General features: G+C 46.1%; 1 protein-coding gene across 4 annotated transcripts in view; it reads right to left on the bottom strand.

Annotated features, from left to right (window-relative positions):
- Nucleotides 1–15,634, bottom strand: part of SPART (spartin) — a 61,308-nt gene extending 45,674 nt beyond the window's left edge. Inside the window, exon 1 of one of the 4 annotated variants that reach the window (XM_070409254.1) lies at nucleotides 15,469–15,634. The gene's annotated coding sequence lies outside the window, so the exon portion shown is untranslated. Of the gene's footprint in view, nucleotides 1–3,127; nucleotides 3,150–15,468 lie in introns of those variants that run through there. The other 3 variants (XM_070409255.1, XM_070409257.1, XM_070409256.1) reach the window with 3 other exon arrangements.
- Between the last annotated feature and the right edge of the window lie 290 nt (nucleotides 15,635–15,924).

Genomic DNA, 15,924 nt, shown 5'->3' with positions numbered 1-15,924 from the left:
CACATTGGAAGGAATACACAGCAGATAAGGGAAAGCTGAGGATAGGATCAGTGAATTAGAAGACAGAGTAGAAAAAAATCAATCAAAAACCACACAAACAAAACAACAACAAAAACAGGAGGACACCTTAAAGGAGATATGGTACAACATGAAAAGTAGCAATATTTACATAGCAGGTGTGCCAGAAGAGGGGGAAAGGGAGAAAGGGATACAAAACCTGTTTGAAGACATAATGGCAGAAAACTTCACCAACCTGGTGAAGGAAAGGTTACACAAGTTCAGGAGACACATAGAGTCCCAAGCAAGAAGTACCAAAATTTTAAAAAAGGTAAATAAAGCCCTAAATTTCAAACACATCATAATTAAAAATCTCAAAAATTACACACAAAGAGAGAATCTTTTTTTTTTTAAATATATTTTATTGATTTTTCACAGAGAGGAAGGGAAAGAGATAGAGAGTTAGAAACATTGATGAGAGAGAAACCTCAATCAGCTGCCTCCTGCACACCCCCTACTGGGGATGTGCCCGCAACCAAGGTACATGCCCCTGACTGGAATCGAACCTGGGACCTTTCAGTCTGCAGGCCGACGCTCTATCCACTGAGCCAAACCGGTTTCGGCCAAAGAGAGAATCTTAAATGTAGCAAGAGAAAAGGAAACTGTTACCTAAAAAGGAGCTCCCATAAGGCTGTCATCTGATTTGTCATCAGAAACTGTACACGCCAGAAAGGAATGGCATGAAGTATTCAAGGTAATAGAAAGCAAGGATTTGAAAACCAAGATTACTATATCCAGGAAGACTATAATTCAAAATAGATGGTGAAATAAAGAGCTTTCTAGACAAGAAAAGTCTAAAGGAGTTGATCACTACTAAAGCAGCATAACAAGAAATACTAAAGGGACTGCTGAATGAGAAGAAAAAATAGAGAGAGAAACCTAGGCATACAGAATTAAAATGGCAATAAATAAGTACCTATCAATAATAACCATAAATGTAAATGGATTAAATGCTCCAATGAAAAGGCATAGGGTAGCTGAATGGATACAAAAACATAACCCAACTATATACTGTCTACAAGAGACCCACCTCAGGACAAAAGATTCACACAGGATGAGAGTGAAGGGCTGGAAAAATTTTTTTCAATGAAAATGAAAAAGAGAAAAAAGCTGGGGTAGCAACACACATATCAGGTCACTACATAATACTAAAGGGATCGATCCAATAAGAGAATATAATATAACCCTGGTAAATATATATGCACCCAATATAGGAGCACCTAAATATTTTTAAAAACTTGTAGAGGATTTTAAGGAAAAGATCAATAACAATACAGTCATAGTAGGGGATTTTAACACTTGGAGTGCGGGAAACGAGTTAAGTCGGCTCGCGTGAATTGCGCGTACTCCGCGGGAGCCGTCTTAACTCGGTTCATATAGATTTGCGGTGGAGTGCGGGAAACGTGTAAACTCGGGCCGATTGTAACTGCGTATTACCAAATATTTGTTTGTTTGCCGTTCACAAAGATACCTACCTGCGTATGCGAACCGTTTCATACCCATTGGGGTAATAGGTATCATAAAAATCCCTGATTTTGCGCGGGAAACCTAAATAATTGCCTGCGCCATCTTATATTTTGGCGGGAAATTCACCCGACACCGTAGTGTTAACTTCCAGTAAAGTAGATGACTTCACTGGATAGATCTTCCAGACAAAAAATTAACACGGAAACAGTGACTCTAAAGTCCTAGCCACAGCAATCAGAAGAGAAAAAGAAATAAAAGGCATCCATATTGGAAAGGAGGAAGTAAAACTCTCATTATTCGCAGATGACAGGATATCCTAAGAAACCTGAAACACCATTCAGAAAGAATGTATGCACCCCTATGTTCATAGTAGCACAATTTACAATAGCTAATATCTGGAAACAGCCCAAGTGCCCATCAGTAGATGAGTGGATAAAAAAGCTGTTGTACATTTATACCATGGAATACTATCCAACAGTAAAAAATAGAATCTCTTATCCTTTGAGAGAGCATGGAGGGACCTGGAGAGTATCATACTAAGTGAAATAAGTAAGTCAGAGAAAGAGAAGTATCACATGATCTCACTCATGTGGAATCTAATTAAAATAAATGGATGAACGGAGTGGATACAAAGACATGGAAGCATGAGAGAGTGGGGAATCTCAGAGGGAAGGCTGGGAAGGGTGGGTAGGTGGGAGGTAATCAACCAAAGACCTTGTATGCATATATGCATAACACATGGACACAGACAATAGGGTGGTGTAAGCTTGGGGCAGGGGCAGGCTGGAGGAGTCAATGGGGGAAGGGGGTTGGAGGGGAGGGGATATATGTAATGTTTTCAACAATAAAGATTTAAAAAATAAACAAATAAATAACACCTCCTACCCGCCCCCCAAAAAAAGAATCAATCGATTAAAATATTTTTTTAAATTAAAAAAAAAAAGAAAGAGTTCTGGCTGCTTGGTACCGCTCCAGAAGGAAGACCGGAAGTGTCTTCTCTGAGGCATCTGATCACCACCCAAAAGAAAGAACAAAAAATAGTGACACTATCTCCCCCCTCCACGTCCAAGGAAAACTCTCCAGGCAACAACCTCCTGAGAGAAGCCACAGTTCCTATGTTCTACCCCAGACAGCCTCCAATTAGCTTTCTAGTGCTCCAATTTTACATGTAAGTAGATAGCTAAGGATCACAAAATATTTGAGAAAAATATCTAGAAATCAAGAAAAAATTAAGAGCAATGCAATTTGGTTGATACAGACAATATGTAAGGCAAAGAAACTTCAAAAAAGCCTACCATCTGTATCAACATAAAGAAAATACTGCACCCATAAAATAAAAACAGGATACACACACACACACACACACACACACACACACACACACACACACGAGAAACATGCAAATTAACCATCACTCCGCCACACCCACCAGCCAATCAGGAGTAAGTATGCAAATTAACCCAACTAAGATGGCAACGGCCATGGAGCTGGCGCAAGCCCCCAGCGATGGAGGAAGCCAAGCTTCCCACCTGCCCTGGCTGGCCCTGGGCTCTGCTCAAGGCTACAAAGTTTCAATTGTAGAAGATAAATAAATCCCAGATACCTGCTTCCAGCCAGCACTGGACTCGGACCAAGGAGGCACTGAAAAAAAAAAAGGAGAGGCTGGGAGCTTGGATCGCCAGGGGGGGTGGGGGGGGGTGGGGGGGCGGCATGGACAGCCTGAAAACAGCCATCAGCCACTCACCCAGGCTGGCTAGGCACCCCAGTGGGGACCCCCACACTGAAGGGGGTGCAGGCAGCCTGAAAAGGGCCCTCAGACCCTCACCCAGGCTGGCCTGGCACCCCAGTGGGGACCCCAACCCTGAAGGGGGTGTGGCCAGCCTAAAAACAGCCGTCAGCCCCTCACCCAGGCTGTCCACACCCCAATGGGGTAAGGGACCCCACTGGGGGGCTTGACCAGCCTGCAAACAGCCATCAGCCCCTCACCCAGGCTGGCCAGGCACTCCAGTGGGGATCCCCACCCTGAAGGGGGTGTGGCCAGCCTGAAAACGGCCCTCAGCCCCTCACCCGGGCTGGCCAGGCACCCCAGCAGGACCCCCCGCTACCCTGAAGGGACTGTGGCCAGCCTGCAAACAGCCAACAGCCCCTCACCCAGGCTTGCCAGGCACCCCAGTGAGACCCCCACCCTGATCCAGGACACCCTTCAGGGCAAACCATCCGGCTCCCACCTGTGTACCAGGCCTCTATCTATACTAATAAAAGGGTAATATGCTAATTAGACTAGGAGACCTTCCAGGAGACCTTCCAGACGTTCTTCTGGACAAAGCCATGGTGACGGGGCCAAGGTAGAGGCGGTTAGAGGCCAAGGGGGAGGGCAGTTGTGGGTGATCAGGCCAGGATGGGATGGCAGTTGCGGGTGATCAGGCTGATGGGAGGCGGGGCCATTGGGGGTAAGCAGACCAGCAGGGGGCCCAGTTGGGGGCGAGCAGGCCATCAGTGGGGGTCAGTTGGAGGTGATCAGGACAGCAGGGGGGGGGCAATTTGGAGTGAGCAGGCCAGTTGGGAGGGATGGTGGGGGCAAGCAGGCCAGCAGAGGGGGCAGTTGGGGGTGAGCAGGTCGGTAGGGGGGCATTTGGAGGCGAGCACACTGGCACAGGGGCAGTTGGGGGTGATCAGGCTGGCGGGGGGGGCAGGCCAACGGCAGGGGGCAGTTGGGGGTGAGCAGGCTGGCAGGCAGAGTGGTTAGGGGCAATCAGGCAGGCAGGCAGGCCGGTGAGAGGTTAGGAGCCAGCAGTTCCGGATTGTGAGAGGGATGTCCGACTGCCGGTTTAGGCCTGATCCCTGTAAACGGGCAGTAGGACATCCTTCAAGGGGTCCCAGATTGGAGAGGGTGCAGGCCGGGCTGAGGGACACCGCCACCCCCCCCCCCCCGCACACGAATTTCGTGCACCAGGCCACTAGTATGTATGTGTATGTATATGTATATACACACACACACACAAAAGACATTCAAATAAATAAAGGAGGTTTAAGAAACTACATATAAAATAGCTGAAAAGAAACTCAATAGAGGGATGTGAAGGTGATAAATCACAGAAAATGCCTGGAAAGCAGAGAGGGACAAAAAAAAAAAGATAAGGATGAAAAATAGGAAAGAATAGATAAGTTAGAGAGGACCTAGTCTAGGAGGTCCAACATTTGATTAAGGAAATTTTAAAAAAATAGACTAGATAAAAAATAAGAGTTGCCGAAACCGGTTTGGCTGAGTGGATAGAGCTTCGGCCTGCGGACTGAAAGGTCCCAGGTTCGATTCCGGTCAAGGGCATGTACCTGGGTTGCGGGCACATCCCCAGTAGGAGATGTGCAGGAGGCAGCTGATCGATGTTTCTCTCTCATCGATGTTTCTAACTCTCTATCTCTCTCCTTTCCTCTCTGTAAAAAATCAATAAAATATATTTAAAAAAAAAAAAAAAAAGAGTTGACGAAACTGTAATACAAAGAATCGCCCAGAACTAGAAAACATAAATTCCCAGATTTAAAAGGATTAATGGTTTGTCAAAGGATAAAAAAAGATCCACACCAAAAAGTGCACCATAAATTTCAGAACACTATGCTCAAGGGCCCCTCTTTTAAAAAATGAGAAATAAGATTACTAAGAAACTCCTTAAAAAACAATAGAAGTTAAAATAAAATGGTACAATTAATTCAAAATTCTAAATGAAAATAACTTTCAAATGATTGCTCAGATATTACTGAAAGGGTTAATCAAGAAACAGGGCTAACTTAGCAGGGGCTAACAAAAGAAAGCACGCTCTGCAAACCTAAGCCTTGCACAAACATGCTCCCCTTGAGTGGTTATTTTACAGAAATTCCCGAAGACCATAACTCCTGCACCGCCCCCAGGAAGAAGGACGTCTGGAGCCGGCAGAAGGCCAAAGAGCAAGACTGTAAAACTACGATCGGGGGGCACAGTCCTGATATGTGTCAAGCCGAAGCCCCGTCTATAGCTCTCCCTGAGCACATAAAAAGCCTGCTCCCTCCCATTCGCCACTGATTTCTTTTTCAGAATCAGTCCACCTGCACCCAGGTGCCTTGGATAAATATCATTTTGATTACTCTGAGCCTTGAGTCCATTCAGCCCAAACCCAAACCTTTCAATTACATCTTCTATTGCTTAGATTCCATGTTTGGTGAAAGGAATCCCAATGCTAATAATGATAGGAGTTCCCAAGATGACAATGATGCAAGCAGTTCACACTGGAGTAGAAGAAAGAACTCCAGAGATTTCTTCAAGAAACTAAAATTAATTGATAGACTATCTAATGTGTTTCTAACTGTGAGGACTCAGAGTTTAATCAGTGATCAATGAATTAATAAGTGTAAAACTAAGGAAATAACAACTAGGGAAAACAAGATGCTCAGCTAGAAAGAAAAGGTAATCATAATGCAATGCATGTTTCAGTTTCAATTTGTGAAATAATGATGTAAATAATGAATCTTGATATAGGCAAAATTATGATACAACCATATTGGGAAGGTGGATGGATAGAAGTTTGTACACATGTGGATGAAATTAAAATTTCACCTTTCCTACTAGGAAGTTACTGGACAATGCCTAAAACTGAAAAATAAAAACTGGCCATAGAAACATCCTGTTTGGAGATATAGACAGAAAGACCAAAAAACTTGGGTAAGAAAATTGATGTATTCTGCCTTTGGGAGGAAGGGGTAAGTCTGGGTGGTGGGACCTCTGGTTTTCATGGGAAGCTTTATAAAAATATTTAATTTTTAGTACAATGTGCATAATTTTAAAAATTAATTATGGATTAAAAAAATAGATGGTTTAGGGCAGCTTTGTCTAATCCTATATAATAAAAGGCTAATATGCAAATCGACCAAATGGAAGAATGACCGGTTGCTATGATGCGCACTGACCACCAAGGGGCAGATGCTCAACGCAGGAGCTGCCCCCTGGTGGTCAGTGCACTCCCACAGGGGGAGCGCTGCTCAGCCAGAAGCCAGGCTCACAGCTGACAAGGGCAGTGGCGGTGGCGGGAGCCTCTCCCACCTCTGAGGCAGCGCTAAGGATGTCCGACTGACGGCTTAGGCCCGCTCCCCAGGGAGTGGGGCTCCCGGACTGCAAGAGGGTGCAGGCGGGCTAAGGGACCCCCTGAGTATACGAATTTTGTGCACCGGGCCTCTAGTAGAATTATAATGTGGACTACATATATACTTTACATTTTCTAACAGCTGCATTAAAAAAGTAAAAAGAAACAGATGAAATGAACTTCAGTAATAGCATTTTATTTACCAAAATACATCCAAACTACTGTTTCAACATGTTTTCAATATAAAAATTATCACAGAAACTGTGGCCTAGCTTCTGATTAATATAACCAACCATACTTTCTAATGTGAAAAATAAACAAACCATTAGTTAGCCTCATAATGCAGCAACTTAATGATAGTCAAGAAAATATATTCAGTTCCCAATTTAGAAAACATTATATACAATTGACCATATACAGACCTACCTTACTTGCCTTACCCCAAAACCCCTATCAAAATTGACAAACGCTCTCCCTGGCATTCTATGCTATTATGTAATTAGAATACCTCCCATTTCCACAGATCCCATCCCTTTCTTCCCCCAGAAAACAGGGAATAGGAATTTTGCACTCCACCCACCTTAAGAGTACAAGGAGACTCAGAGTACAGAAAGCAAAAAAAGTAGGCTTTTGTGAGCTGATCTGGGAACTTAACCAGCATTATTAGATTTGCCCATTTGATTTAAATAGGGTCTTGAACAACACTGTGACTTAGCACCCATTTTTCTACTACATGCTACAAGAACACCACTATTACCAGGCACCATCTGCAAAGTGTTTAATGTGTGCTGGACATCATGCTAGATGTTTGTCTCATCCTTACAAACAACTGGAAGCATTATTACTATTATTACTTTGCAGAGAGAGAAAAAAAATTGAGGTTTGAAGGCATTGATTGCCCTGAATCACGTATTTTTCAAAGACCCTGGAGCTAAGAATTATTTTCACATTTTTTAGAGGATTATAAAAACAAATAGGATATGCAACAGAGATCTTATGTGGCTCATAACACCTCAAATACTTATCTGTAATGTTATAAAAAATGTTACTAATCCACTGCTCTAGATTACAAAGTAAAATAGTCGGATTCCAAAACTAATCCTCTAAATCAGGGTTTCTCAATTTTGGTATGATCGATATTTTGGGCTGCATAAGTCTGTTAAGGGAGGCTGTCCTGTTCACTAATCTCTATCTACTAGATGCCCTATGACAACTACAAATTTGCTGCCAAATGTATCCTGGGCAGCAAAACCATCCCTGCTGCTAACCACTGCTATAAATGGTCTTCAAACCTGGATGTGTACCTCCTGGAGCACATGAAGGCTTTTCAAGGGATTATGTTCCATGTATAATTTTAAGAAAAAGGCTTTCAGACTCTTCTACTTCCATTTAGTTTGCCTCACTAAAAATGATGTTAGGGAATATGTGTGCAGTCCAGTTATCATGCTGTTATTTTTCTCTCTCCCAGGCTCCTTTCACAATCTTCCCACTTTACAAAATAAAATCTTATCTCTCACCCATTCCTATTTTCATTACCCCCAGGATAGAAAAACTCCTTAGAGTGGAACCGCCCCCCTCAAAAAAGTAAAAGGTGTTGAAATCAAAGTTTCTTCTGACTGATGCAATTTAGCTTTAAATCTTAGCTCTAGAAATCATTCATATTCTCTCTCTCTCTCTCTCTCTCTCTCTCTCTCTCTCTCTCCCTCTCTCTCTCTCTCTCTCTCTCTCTATATATATATATATATATATATCAGAGACCTAGCCTTTCCCCCTTGCTGGTTGGATAATCAGCAAGCCCCCAAGAAGCAGAAGGCAGCAAGAAGTAGAAGACTAATGGTAACATGGTCACAACCTCTGTAAAGGTAATATCTTTACCTAAATTACCAGAGGCCTGGTGCACGTACTTCGTACACTCGGGAAGGGGGGTGGTCCTTCAGCCTGGCCAGAGCCCTCTCGCAGTCCAGGACACCTCAGGGGATATCCGACTGACGTCTTGGGCCCCCTCCCACTAAGCCAGCAGTTGGACATCCTTAGTGCTGCCGCGGAGGTGGGAGAGGCTCCTGCCACTGCCACTGGCTCACCAGCCATGGACCCAGCTTCTGGCTGAGTAGCGCTCCCCCTGTGAGAGCACACTGACCACCAGGGGGCAGCTCCTGCTTTGAGCGTGTGCCCCCTGGTGGTCAGTACACATCATAGCGACCAGTCGTTCTTTAGTTTGGTTGATTTGCATATTAGCCTTTTATTATATAGGACTAGAGGCCCTGTGAACAAAAATTTGTGCACTTGGGGGGGAGAGGGGGTCCCTCAGCCCATCCTGTGCCCTCTCACACTCTGGGACCTCTCAGGAGATAATGACCTGCTGGCTTAGGCCTGCTCCCGGGTGGCAGAGGGCAGGCCCAATCCCTAGGTGCAGCCCCTGGTCGGGCTCAGAGCAGGGCCGATTGGGGAGTTGGGGCGCTGCCCCCTGTCATGCACAGAGCAGGGCAGATCGGAAGGTTGCAATGCCACCCCCTAGTCATGCTCAGGGTACAGCAGATTGGGGGGTTGGGGCACCGCCCCCTATCACACTCAAGGCAGGGTCGATAGGGAAGTTGCGGCGCCACCCCCTGTCATGCACAGAGCAGGGCTGATCAGGGGGTTGGGGCATTGCCCCTGTCATGCACAGAGCAGGGCCCATCAGGAGGGTTGGGGTGTTGCCCCCTGTCATGCACAGAGCAGGGCCCATCAGGGGGGTTGGGGCTCCGTACCCTGTCACACACAGAGCAGGGCCGATCAGGGGGTTGAGGAGCTCCCCCCTGTCACGCACAGAGCAGGGCCCATTAGGGGGTTGAGGAGCTCCCCCCTATCACTCACAGAGTAGGGCCAATTGGGGAGTTGGGGCACGGCCCCCTGTCACACACACAGCAGGGCGGATCAGGGGGTTGGGGCGCTGCCCCCTGTCATGCACAGAGCAGGGCCGATCAGGGGGTTGGGGCACCGCCACTATCACACTCAGGGCAGGGCCGATGGGGAGGTTATAGCTCTACCCTGTCACACACAGAGCAGGGCCCGTGGGGGGGGGGGGGGGGGGGAGTTGGGGCGCCGCACCCTGTCACACACAGAGCAGGGCGGATCAGGGGGTTGGGGCGCTGCCACTGTCACACTCAGGGCAGGGCCAATGGGGAGGTTATGGCTCTACCCTGTCACACACAGAGCAGGGCCCGTGGGGGGTGGGTAGAGGGGGGAGTTGGGGCGTCGCACCCTGTCACACACAGAGCAGGGCGGATCGGGGGTTGGGGCACCGCCACTGTCACACTCAGGGCAGGGCCGATCAGGGGGTTGGGGAGCTCCCCCCTATCAGGCACAGAGCAGGGCTGATCAGGGGGTTGCGGTGCCTTCCCCTGTCACAAACAGTGCAGGGCGGATAGGGAGGTTGTGGCCCCGCCCCCTGTAACACACAGAGCCGCAGGGCGATCAGGGGGTTTGGGCGCTGCCCCATCACGCTGATCCCGGTGCCGGGAGGCCTCGCTGCTCCACTAATCGCGGTGCCGGGATGCATATTACCCTTTTACTATATAGAATAGAGGCCTGGTGCATGGGTGGGGGCCGGCTGGTTTGCCCTGAAGGGTGTCCTGGATCATGGTGGGGGTCCCCACTGGGGTGCCTGGCCAGTCTGGCTGAGGGGCTGAGGGCCGTTTTCAGGCTGGTGGATGACTGAAGCTCCCAGCCACTCCTTTTTTCTTTCTTTCTTTTTTTTTATTCTGGGCTAGCTTTAGCTCTGAGGCCTCGGCTGCTTAAAGCAGGTTTCTGGCCCTTGTTTACCTTCTGTATTTGATACAATGTTGCGGTCCGGCTGGCTGAAGCCCGGCTGACTATAGCAGGTTTCTGGGGTTTTGTTTAGCTTCTATATTTGCAACATAGTTGCTTAGAGTTGCAGCTGAGAGGCCGGCAAGTCAGGCAGGGAATGTTGGAGTCCACCATCACTGGAGCAAGCAAGCCTCCCTGTTCGCTTCAGTGCATGGCTGCCGGCCGCCATCTTGGCTGGCAGTTAATTTGCATATCGCCCTGATTAGCCAATGGGAAGGGTAGCGGATGTACGGCTAATTACCATGTTTCTCTTTTATTCGATATGATGTTTAAGCTTCTAAGCCCTAAGGGAGATAGACCCCCCTGGCTACTTCCCATGAAACCAGATAAAGGCATGTCAGAACTATCCTCAAGACCTGAAAAAACGATTTATCACCCTTACTTTACCTATGATCAATCAGCTTCCAGTACGACCGCCAACCCCTAACCCACTGTGTCTTGTGATTTTGCCCTATATAATCTATAATGTACAAACCATTGGAGAGTTCTAACTTTTGAGCACTAGCTTCCATCCTCCTGGGTGACACCATCTACTTATATAAAAACCCTGGGTGGTGTTCATCATGACCACCAGAACCGCGACCAAGCGGAAGGAAGTCAGTCCTGCAGGGGTTGTCTTGGAAACGTCTGCACCCTCCCTCGAGCTGTTTCCTGTAAGGGCAGGGTTTGAGGCAGGAACCCGCCCTCGGAGTGTGGAAGCATATCTTTATAAAGTGTGCTGCGCCAGCACAGCTAAGGGTGAACCTGAGTGGGGGCAGCTGAAAGGCTTAGAAAAGACAGACAAGAGAATGAAAGCTGGGTCTCACTGGGATGCTGCTTCTCTGAGACAGTGACCACGCCCACAGCCATGTCTTTATTTTATAGCAGATGCTACGAGGCAAAGTAAGGGCATGACCAAGATGTTTACAACATCCTCCTGGGTTTCAATCCTACTCAACTACATGCACCTGAACTCTATCAAGCCTACATCACTCAGGCACGTGGGGCCATGTGTTCGGACCATAGGTTCAAGCTTACAACTACAGCTGTTGGCTATAATTGTGCTGAGAGGGCCCTGCCCTCCAAGCTGGGACTTGTACATGGCAATGAGAGGACTGTGCCCTCTCATCAGTCCAAGGCTTGAACCTGTCCAAAACACTGTAGCGGCTCCCCACAATAAAGTTTTAATTCTGTTTCTTTGTTACTAATGTTGTGGCCCCAACCCATAACAAAGAAACAGAATTTCTGGAGGATGAGGCCCAGAAATCAGGATTTTAAAAAGATTCCCAGGTGATTCTAATGTGTAGCCAAGGTTGAGAACCACTGCTATAGATAATATTAAAAATATATCTAAACGTGCAATTCTTTTTTTTAATATATTTTATTGATTTTTTACAGAGAGGGAGAGGGATAGAGAGTTGGAAACATCCATGAGGGAGAAACATCCATCAGCTGCCTCCTGCACACCCCCTACTGGGGATGTGCCCGCAACCAAGGTACATGCCCTTGACCAGAATCAAACCTGGGACTCTTCAGCCCACAGGCCAACGCTCTAGCCACTGAGCCAAACTGGTCAGGGCTAAACGTGCAATTCTTTGTGAAAAAAAATGAGCATGTTCAAAAATTAAATGAAGAAAATTTGGATATACTCTGAGATTTTCACACATATTTGAGTGATGATTACATTGATTCCACAGATGATGCTGAAAAGGAAAATTTTCCCCTCGAATTTCTTAATAGTATTACTTCTTTGGGAATGCCGTGTCATAAATTAAAATTGAAAGTGGGTGCAATTATCATGCTATTGAGAAGTCTCAATAGTAAATGGGGTCTTTGTAATGGTACCAGATTTATTATCAAAAGATTACGACCTAACATTATCGAAGCTAAAGTATTAACAGGATCTGCAGAGGGAGAGGCTGTTCTGATTCCAAGAATTAATTTGTCCCCATCTGACACTGGCCTCCCATTTAAATTGATTCGATGATGGTTTCCCATGATGCCAGCATTTGTGATGACTATTAATAAATCACAAGGACAAACTCTAGACAAAGTAGGCATATTCCCACCTGAACCCATTTTTGCACATGGTCAGTTATATGTTGCTTTCTCTCGAGTTTGAAGAGCATGTGATGTTACAGTTAAAGTTCTAAGTACTTCATCACAAGGGAAGTCAGTCAAGCACTCTGAAAGTGTTTTCACTCTTAATGTGGTGTACAGGGAGATAATAAGTTTAATCACTTTATCAGTCATTGTTTGCATCACTGTTGTTTTTATATCATGTTTTTGTTGTTTTCATATCATGCTTTTGTCATTTTTATATCATGCCTCTGTTGTTGCTATATCCTTTTGTTAGTTTATTAATAAATTTATATATTATTTTCATATATATTTTACTAATTTCCTTTCATCTCTCACACTTCTATTATAAAGGGCAAATAGCAATATTAAAATATCTCTGCTAATTAATTCCCTTTTTAAAAAATATATTTTATTGATTTTTTACAGAGAGGAAGGGAGAGGGATAGAGAGTTAGAAACATCTATGAGAGAGAAACATCGATCAGCTGCCTCCTGCACACTCCCCACTGGGGATGTGCCCACAACCAAGGTACATGCCCTTGACTGGAATCAAACCTGGGGCCTTTCAGTCTGCAGGCCGACGCTCTATCCACTGAGCCAAACCAGTTAGGGTCAAATCTTTTTATTAAAGGCACATATGACAGAGAATAAAAAACTTTCAAGCATAAATAAAATAGTATTTTTAAAATCGATGATGGACATAAAAGTGCAATATTATACTCCTTTGGATACAGTTAAGAGTGATGTACCAATTTTATACTATATAAATGTTAATATGTGGGAAAATGCATGCTTTGCAACTACCTAAAAGTATGACGTAAAATCTTATAAATGAACCTAAACATGTGCAAAAGGGCAATTTTACAAAAATTATTTGGGGTTCATAAGCAAATTAAAAGCACTGCTCTAAAACCATTCACTACTGTACACTGCAATCATAAAATGCACATAATCTCTGGCCCTTAGAAGCACCATACTTTACTACCTTTTATTAAACTCTTTGGATGTATTTGGCACTGTTCTAAGCTTATTTAATTTTTACACCCTTGGAAGTTAATATCTGATTACAAATACTGAGCAGCTTGCTGCCCAGGACAGAGCTAGTAAATGGGAGACATTCAAAGAGTCAGGTTCCACAGATATCTGACAAGAAAATGAAATAAAATTCTAATTCTAAAGCTAAAGCTGTGACTATGTTTACAAGTTAGCAGAGTGAGGGAGGGCTGAAGGAAACTTGGGGTGTTTAGTAAAAAGGCATTTGGCTTAAGCCTTAATAGGTAGCACTTGAAGGCAGAAGGAACTCTAGATAGAAGCATTAAATTTTTAAAATTACCTACACTAATATCATTGTCTTAAATCCCAAACCAAAACCTGGTTCCAGATGCCAACAGTGCGTTTAAGTTATTTTTTTTAAATATATTTTTATTTCAGAGAGCCAGAGGGAGAATCATTGATCAGCTGCCTCCTAAACGCCCCCATAATTGGGGGATCCAGCCAGCAACCTGGGCATGTGCCCTGAGGAGGGGGGTTGTCCAACCCTGACCTCATGGTTCATAGGTCCACATTCAACCACCGAGCCACACCATGGGGCCATTTAAGTTATCTTTTAAACGTCCTAATAAAAGAGTTAAAATGTGTTCTTGTATGCGCCAAACAAGTGTGTGTGTGTGTGTGTGCGCGCGCGCTTTAAAAAATATTCAGGAGCCAAGTAAAATTCTGAACTAAACAGCTGGCAAGTTAATTCAGGCCCATAAATACTGAAAGTAGCAACAACCATTCTAAAGGTCAACATCACAAGTAATCTTTAGTAACATAGCATTTATCTCCCTACAGCGAGCAGAAGTTACTCTAACACCCTATCTGGCCCTTTATTCGAAAAAAGGAAAAGGAGATGGAATTTTTCCCAAATAGCTGTATGCAATTCCCTCCCGTAGTTCTTAGCCGTCACGCTGGTTAAATAAGCTATACACAATGACACTTCAGAAAGCCGCACAGAGGAGGAGGAGCCCATTAAGAGAAAAGCTTCCACTTTCAAACAGGTTTCATATAAAATCGCCATATAATATTTGTTTTTAGAAAAGTAGAGCAAATCAAAAACCACCTCTTTATTACTGGGGGCATTCTTATATTACTTTTTGGTAGTGCTATTGGAAATTTCAAAGAAAAACTGTTGAGTTCTTAAATACTTAAGGCCATATTTCAAAGACAACGGTCTTCAGGCAACTTCATTAAATTACAACACAATAAGCCAATCTCAATGATCCTCAAAAGACAAGAGCAAAGCAATTCATTACAATTAGAGGCCCCTGGGCCGAGCCCTCCGGGGCAGCAATGCTGCTGCGTCACAAACTGGCGCATCCAAGAGACACTCGCCAGCGCAGAAATGAGGTCGGAGGAATCCTCCGCGGCGCTCAACCCTGCAAGCCTCGTCAGTAACAGAAACAAATGAATTCCAGAGAGAAAAATCGCGCACTATCCATTCCCAGTACCACTGCTGTTGGCTGCTGACGTTTTTGTAAAGAAAGGGTATCGAACGCTCAAGAAACTACAAGCGCTGGGTGAAGAATCACTGCTATTGTCGAAGCGAAAGTCAACAGCCGGGGCGGGCAGCAAAAATGGCCAACAGATGCTCCAGGATGACGACATTCAAGGCCCAAGGCGGGGGGTGGGGTGGGCAGTGCTGTGCGGCGCACGAAGTTTCCATAAATATGAGATGGACGTTAACTAAGAACTTCTCAAACTATTTTCTCTCGAAATTGCGCCCTTCACAGAAACCTTCATCTCCAATCCTTGGATAAGGGAATTGAGCCTTCCCTGCCCTCGTCCTTCCCGTCGGCCCCGCCAGGTCGCAGGACCCGGGGAGCCCTCACCACCCGCCCGCCTCGGCCCGCGCAAGGGCGAAGGCTTCCCGCCGCCGGCCGCCGCCCCACCTGTGCCTTCCCGACCTCGGGCGTCCGAGCGCCGCCCGAAGAGCTCCCGCCCGGCCGCCGCGGCCTCCGGCTTCCTCAGACACAGCGCAGCTCCGCAGCGTCCAGACCCGTTCGGGTTCTCAGCACGCCCAGCGCGGGACTCACAAAGCGGCCCCAGCCGGGCGCTCCGAGCGCCCACGTCGCGCCCGCCCCGCCCCTCGCTTGACGTCGGGCTCTTCGCGCTGCCGCTGCCGTCACCAGGCCCCGTGTGCATGACGTCCCCTCCGGCGTCTTTCCCACGGACTGGTCACAGCCCTCCCGCAGCCTGTGGCCGTGTAGATAGTATATGGGGAGACGTCTCCCAGAGCCAGCGTAAAGCCCCTGGAGGAAGAAAAGGAGCCAGAGCGGATGGCCGAGAGAACCATGGGAGCCACCACAACCAGCGTCTCTCGGGGCCTCGTGGATTGCGCCGCGCTT

Source organism: Myotis yumanensis, unplaced genomic scaffold (assembly GCF_028538775.1).
Source record: "Myotis yumanensis isolate MYYU_CA2020_CCGP unplaced genomic scaffold, mMyoYum1.0.hap1 SCAF_3, whole genome shotgun sequence".
Classification (NCBI taxonomy): Eukaryota; Metazoa; Chordata; class Mammalia; order Chiroptera; family Vespertilionidae; genus Myotis; species Myotis yumanensis.
This window is presented reverse-complemented; position numbering and strand designations above follow the sequence as displayed.